The 6041-nt window shown below is 35.1% G+C and overlaps 1 non-coding gene across 1 annotated transcript; it reads left to right on the top strand.

Annotated features, from left to right (window-relative positions):
* Nucleotides 1-2971: 2971 nt before the first annotated feature.
* LOC126021415 (U6 spliceosomal RNA) lies at nucleotides 2972-3078 on the top strand. The gene has a single exon (XR_007499932.1). It is a non-coding gene; the product is annotated as a U6 spliceosomal RNA (small nuclear RNA).
* The last annotated feature ends 2963 nt before the right edge of the window (nucleotides 3079-6041 follow it).

Here is a 6041-nt window from a genome sequence, read left to right as displayed (position 1 = left end):
GAATTACAGGGAATGTTGGACTTGATCCCTCGGCCCCCAGATGCACCAACAATACCTTGTGGCATTGTTTCTCTTTTACATAGGCACATTAAAATGAGAAAATAATACATATGCAGACAAGTTCTTATCTAATAGAGATAGGAACACAAATTTTTGTAATGCAGTAAGGCGTTATACCCTGAACATTGGCATAATGATTCAGCTTAGGCTTCAGAAGAATGGGCATTGTCCATACACCCCTGAACAATGGATTCCATCTATGGAAACAACCACAATTGTCTATAACATTACCAGGATGCAAACCTCCACCATGGAAGACCTACCACTGCTCTGGCATTGACTTACTCCAAAGAGTGCACTCAACACTCAGAAGACTTAGCAACAACCTGCTTGCAGGGCAGGTCTCTCCACATCTAATGGTGCGGTGAAAAAATAGAATGCTCCACATCATCCTGACTTCGATGAAGGAAATGCACAGAATCCAGAATCTTTAAATCTTTAAATACAGGAACCTGACACCAACAACAACTAAAGTGCAAAAACGTTTCCCAGGGACCATGGAGAATGACTCAGGGATTGGACAAACTGGTATGCCTGGAGCCCAGAGTAGATCTTATGCCAATACACTTCTGGGGTGAGGCCTTCCTGTAATCAGGCCAAGGATTTTTTTTTTCTGTTTTTTCCATATTTTTCTGGGCCTATGCAAACAATGGCAATTGCCACTATCACAGCTTTTCTACTGTATTTTATTTAACACTTAATCTTTAAGAAAGAAAAATACCCAGCTTACTGAACTTAAAAAAATAACTGTAGTAGAATGACTGTCTCAAATACAGTCAGGGGATGGGAAGGATGGGAGGGCAATAGGGGTGGGAATGATGCACTGGTGAAGGGGGATGTTCTGTTTGTGACTATAACCCAACTATAATCATGTTTGTAATCATGGTCTTAAATAAAAAATTAATAAAAATATTTTATTTTAAAATATTATGGATAATTTATTATTGACCGAATCTACAAAGATTTAAAAATGAAGGTACAACATTGCAGAATCATAGCAAATTTAGAAGTTGGATGTCCATACAATTTTATAACATATTTGAGAATGTCAACATGTTTCTAACATGAAAAATAAATAATTCCTGAGTATAAAACACTTGAGTAAAAGCTATAATAAAATTTGAAATTCAGGATAAAGTATCATCCTCCTGTGGTAAAGTATAGAAAAACAGTTAATTTAGTCCCAAAGATGCTAGATTTAAAAAAAACTGGTGGCATGGGTGGGAAGAGTGTTGGATGAATAAAGTAAAAAAAGAATCCGATGGATTAAATCTCAATGAAGCTAAATAAAGGGAAGAGGTCAATTTTCATACACTCACAAAAATTTTAAATAGCATCGGATAAAAAACAATCATAGTTAAATGCTTTTATTTCCATGAAGAAAAGTTATATCAGCTCTACTGCAGGAGATCAGATGGTTTTCAAAACCGCATCCTCATTACTCAGAACCAGATTCCACCTTTTAGTATTGCATTTTTATTAGTTCTGCCCCCAATTTCTTCTTCTGAAACCACTGCTTGTCTTCTCCGTGGTCCAGTGACCACTACAGATGCTAATCATGTTTTTCATTTTCATAACCATGGTGACATTTAACATAAAGTGGGTCAGGCCAGAGAGGGAAAATTTGTGACTGAGGTCAGTGTTTGCTAGAAGAATTAAGGGTTCATACACACAAACCTATTTTTAAACATGATTCAAGTTAGTTAACTATAATTGTCTGATTTCCTTTTTCTTGTGTTTTTTGGGGGGAATGATGTATGTTCACAATTGGTGAATACCTAACCCATTTTATATTTTTAAAGTAATTTTATTCCTAGCAATAAATACTCATTTCTAACAGCCTCTTTATTCCTCTCCATGGTTGAGGAGACTTCCCTGGTTTTGATATTAGAAAGTCTTAAAGTCCTGGTTGACATAACAATCTGGGCAACATCAATTCGTGGAGAACAGAACACTTTTCCTCTTCTGATCCCTGATAATTTATATATGAAATGATCTCAGTCCTCTTCTATATTAGTAAGGATAACCAATTGTACAAAAGGTGAGTTTTTTTGTACATTCCTTTCCCTGAACTCATAGTATAACTTTTCAATGAGGAAAATATTAGAAAGCTCTTTTCATCTACTCTATTTTTTAATTTATATATTGGACATATACTTTCCATAGCGATGACCCCCATAAAAGTAACCATCTTTAATAATATCTTATAGTTTTGTCAATCAAAATGTCTGATAAGCCACAGTGAGGTGTGTCCAACATGCCCAGAATTTAACATTGTGTCTCTACTGACCACATGGTAAGAATGTACAATCCATAAAGGATTTCTAAGAACTGCAACTTTATTGTTGGAAGAGGGATGCACTTAAAGAGGAGTAAGTATGCCTATATAAACATTTATATTAACATTAGGCTTCATCCTGCTGACCACTTCCAACCTTGATGGTGGGTTCCATATTTGATATTAATTTCCTTAGTAACAGGCCCAGAGAGAAAATTCCTAAAAAAATCTCCACCCACTCCAAGTTAATAGCTGAGCTGCTTTAGACTGAAAAACACAAGATTTTCTGTGCCTACAGTACAAACAGATCTTGTCCCAACAGTTTACATCTGACTATTGGCAGCAAGCCAATGCCCTGTTGTCACATTCCTACAGACAGAAAGAATTATGTGAAACTCCCAAAACAGACCTCTACTGCCAGTTGTGCTTTCCTGATGATCTTCCTTGATACAGCCGAGGACAATACAAGAGAGAACAACTTAGGCCAAATTAAATTTGAAACACAGAAGTCCAATATACTAATGAAATCCTCTGGTCATCTCGGACCTGTAGAACTCAATATCACTGCCATAACGGGACATCCATGACTGCAAATTCTGGAATCAAAAGCATAATGTAGAAAAGGAACTCACCGTGCTCGCTTCGGCAGCACATATACTAAAATTGGAACGATACAGAGAAGATTAGCATGGCCCCTGCGCAAAGATGACACGCAAATTCGTGAAGCGTTCCATATTTTTTAAAAAAAAAAAAAAAAAAGAAAAGGAACTCACCTACAGCCTAGAAAAGAATTATTATTATGACAGAGACTCAGACCATAGGAATTCTGAATGCAAAAGAGAGAGGTAAAAATTTTTCATTTTAAAATCTGAGAATATCCTCAAGCTGATATACATATGGATATACCAAACAAATTAACACCATGCCAGCAGTATATTTAAAACAACAATATCAGATCTAAAAAGAAGAAACTCAAGCAAGCAAGATTTGTAGAAATAAAATGGTTTTCATGAAAGAACAGTTAAAAGAATTTACTAAAAATAACTTGACCCTGAAGAACTGTTTAAGGGATTTCTGTAGAATGAAAAGAAACCCTGTTGAAACTAATAAAAAACCTTAAAAGTTATAGAGTGGAAGATAAAAGGATAGTATGGAAGGTATTTGTTTTCAAATTTATGATTTTTCATGAATATCTTCATTTTGAGTGTTGAGAATTTTGTATAACAAATATTATAATTTTCACTATAAATTTGATAAATGATTTTTAACATATATAGCATATATGTAATATAATATAACATATATATCATAATATACTTATATATTCATTTATTAGCATACTTCCATCCATTACTGAATATAGTTGTAATTGTTGGTTAATATAATTTTACTCAATACTTGGTTCAAACCTGTGTTGGTGCACGTTGAGATTTTTGAGAATGAGTCATATTGTCATAATTGTTTTTAAATAAATTTGTATTGCAACTCAGATACTTTATATATTTTATTTTGAGTCTTAGATTTGTTTTCTTGCTCTAGAAAAAAATATATTGCCTTTTAGTTATTTGCAAATTTTTTCTCAGTTGGACTCATTATAAAATCTTTTTGTTGGCTAGAGCTTAAACTTCTTCCCAATTAGTTTCTTGCTCCCTCCCTTTTGTTAGCACTCTTTTTGTTGTTATTGTTGTTGTTGTTGTTGTTTTGGTTTGGTTTTTTTTTTGGGGGGGGTGGTTTGAGCTACAGCTAGAAGCCAGGATTTCTCCTGGCTCCGAATCACTCCTTGCAGGCTTAGGGAACTATATGGGATTCTGTGACTCAAACCAATATTGGCCACATGCAAGACAAAAACTCACTACTCTACAGCTTATCACTTTGGCCAAAACATAGCAAGCTGTATTCTTATGTTTGTTTTTGTTTGGGAATCACACCCATTGATGCTCAGGTGTTATTTCTGGCTCTGATCTCAGAAATCACTTGTGACAGGTTTTGGGGGACCATTTGGGATACCAGAAATAGAACCAGAGTAAGCCACAATGCAAGACAAATGTTCTGACTGTCTTGCTATCACTCTAGGCCCTCTTTGTTAGGACTTTTATTGCTATCACCAGATCATAAATGACTGGTTTTGGTGCTCACACCCTTGGGCACACACTTAGGGTAATACTCCTTATAAAACAGTCTTTGCATATATTTGTATTGCAGTGCTGGCATAACCTTAATGGTTTTGCTTACACATACCTTGCTGTGTATATATGTTCAAGTTGACAACCCAAAGTCAGCGCTTAGAGTCCAAGACCACTTTTGATAATGCAAAGAGAAAATGAAAGTTTATTCAGCTAGCTGAAGTCCAAGACTCATCCAACCAGTGGATGATAGGACCAGGACCCTGGATCAAATCTCTAACCGGTTTATACAAATATTATACAAATATTTACAAGCTTCAATAATTTAAGCATTTCATTGATTTTTACAAACAATTTATCTTTCATCTCATTCCTGATTGGCCCATTTACATCTGCACATAAATAACATCATCATCTCTTAAGATAAACAATCTAACTCATTGCTGACTCAGCTTTGTGACAAGGGGTCCTTATCTGGTGGAGCATTCAGACCCACCTCGTTCTTCTATTTCAGCAGAACAGGGAGGGTCTTGCCCTTTAGAGGGTGTATTTTGTGGTTTTATCTTTGGGTTAACACCCTCTGCCTATGGGAAAGTCATAGAGTAGAAAAATACTTTACTCTGACTTTACTAGGGGTTTGGAACCACCTTGGTCCTAGGTCCAGGGGACTTTGGTTTTCACAGTGTAAAGAATCTCTCACACACTATTGCAACACTAAGAATGCCAGACAGCCTATTCTGGACTTTGCTCTATGCATAGAGATGGCACCTAAAATTGAACTAATTTAAGTACTGAGTTATTTCTAGGACAGTTTCTTCAGTTCTTTTACACTTCATTGGAATACTTTAATCTATGCAGATGTTTATTTAAGCAGAGTTTAAATACAAAATTTGTAATAACCTTTCCACCAGTCTTGCTTCTTAGGTCTCTAATTATTAGTGAACTGCATTAATTTTTCAGTTGCTCTACTTATCTCAAATTCCTTTATTTCAAAAGCCAAGAACATGTCAGGCTTTCTATTTGAGTATTAGCTACTCTTTATGTTGAGTATCTTGTTTTCAAGTTATAAAATTTAAACTAGAAAGTCTAACCTGTGCCACTAAGTTTGTATAGTTTTCCAACATCTCCTGAAATTTCTATAGACTCTGAGGGACTTAGATAGTTGTTGTTTTTTCTTTTTATTTTTATTTCTGTTGCACCACATTTAACTGAGCTTTAAGAGTTAATGCAATATGAACTTATTCTACATGGAATAAATGTACTACCAATTAAAGTACAAATCCCAGATAATAATTTATAGTAATTTATAGGGCCTATCATAATTTCACAACAGTGTATAAACATACACATATTTTTATTTTCTGCTTGTTGTGAAGACATATCCAGCTGTGCACAGATAGCACATCCTAGCAGGCTCAGGATGTTGGATATCAAACTTGGGTCAGCTGCTTGCAAGGCAAATGTTCTTTCCACTGCACTAACACACACATCCCTTATTCCATTCTCCTTTTTTTCCCATAACTAATCTTACACAGACACACCTAACTAGCTTTTCTTTAGGATTTCTTTGCTTGTTTTTT

The sequence above is a fragment of the Suncus etruscus genome, chromosome 10 (assembly GCF_024139225.1).
Source record: "Suncus etruscus isolate mSunEtr1 chromosome 10, mSunEtr1.pri.cur, whole genome shotgun sequence".
In the NCBI taxonomy this organism is placed as follows: Eukaryota; Metazoa; Chordata; class Mammalia; order Eulipotyphla; family Soricidae; genus Suncus; species Suncus etruscus.
This window is presented reverse-complemented; position numbering and strand designations above follow the sequence as displayed.